The sequence below is a fragment of the Schistocerca americana genome, chromosome 9 (assembly GCF_021461395.2).
Source record: "Schistocerca americana isolate TAMUIC-IGC-003095 chromosome 9, iqSchAmer2.1, whole genome shotgun sequence".
Lineage (NCBI taxonomy): Eukaryota > Metazoa > Arthropoda > Insecta > Orthoptera > Acrididae > Schistocerca > Schistocerca americana.
In genome coordinates, this window is record NC_060127.1 from 69,615,913 (window position 1) to 69,617,056 (window position 1,144).

General features: G+C 46.2%; 1 non-coding gene across 1 annotated transcript; it reads right to left on the minus strand.

Annotated features, from left to right (window-relative positions):
- Positions 1-286: 286 nt before the first annotated feature.
- Positions 287-361, minus strand: Trnas-cga. Its single transcript has one exon. It is a non-coding gene; the product is annotated as a tRNA-Ser (tRNA).
- Between the last annotated feature and the right edge of the window lie 783 nt (positions 362-1,144).

Sequence of the window (1,144 nt, forward strand, 5' to 3'; positions counted from 1 at the left end):
TCCTTCCTTACACCTCGCTGTAACAAACGGACATTACACCATGACTCAGATGCAAATTTGAATACGGCGAAGAAAAAAAAGACATAGATGGGCTCGTGGGAGGTTTGAACAAGGGTTGCCAAGTTGGGAATCCAACACCGTAACCACTTCTCCATGACACCATTGCTCCGTTACGTTGCTCTGTATTACACTTCCTGTGCTTGGACCGTTCACTGTCTCAATTTTGCTTTCTTTTTCACAGTTCAGTACACTTTCTTCCTGAAACTTCCTGGTTGATTAAAACTGTTTGCCGGACCGAGACTCGAACTCGGGACCTTTGCCTTTCGCGGGCAAGTGCTCTACCAACTGAGCTACCCAGGCACGACTCACGCCCCGTCCTCACAGCTTTACTTCTGCGAGTACCTCGCCTCCTACCTTCCAAACTTTACAGAATCTCTCCTGCGAACCTTGCAGAACTAGCACTCCTGAAAGAAAGGATATTGCGGAGACATGGCTTAGCCACAGCCTGGGGGATGTTTCCAGAACGAGATTTTCACTCTGCAGCGGAGTGTGCGCTGATATGAAACTTCCTGGCGGATTAAAACTGTGTGCCGGACCGAGACTCGAACTCGAGACCTTTGCCTTTCGCGGGCAAGTGCTCTACCACTATTTTACTATTGCTTAATGATTATTAGTACTTGTTGGCTCATTTGATTTTACATGACACTGATAAAATGATGATCTTGTACTGTTCCCCAGTCCTCTTATTACGGAGCTCTCCAGGCTAGTCTACCCTGTACAGGTCTCTCGGGGCACCGCACAACTACTCAAGCTATATCGCGTTGGATCTGCTTATTGCATTCACGTTTTTGATTCCCTCTTCTGGCTTGACCATCGACATTTCTCACTATTATCAAACCGATGACTCCTCAATGCTTCAAGATATGTCGTATCATCCTTTAGACTTTGTTGTTGTACAATTTTGGAAGACGAAACAGGTCGCAATATTAGGTGCCGGTTTCTGCTCACTGCGGGAAGTTGCATTTTCATTGTGCATATGAAAAGTGTGTGATACTGTGAGAAGAATTCGACAGAAGACTGAAAGACCTAAGTGGGAACAAGGCCCCTGGAATAGACGAAATTCCGCCAAAACTACTGGTAGCCT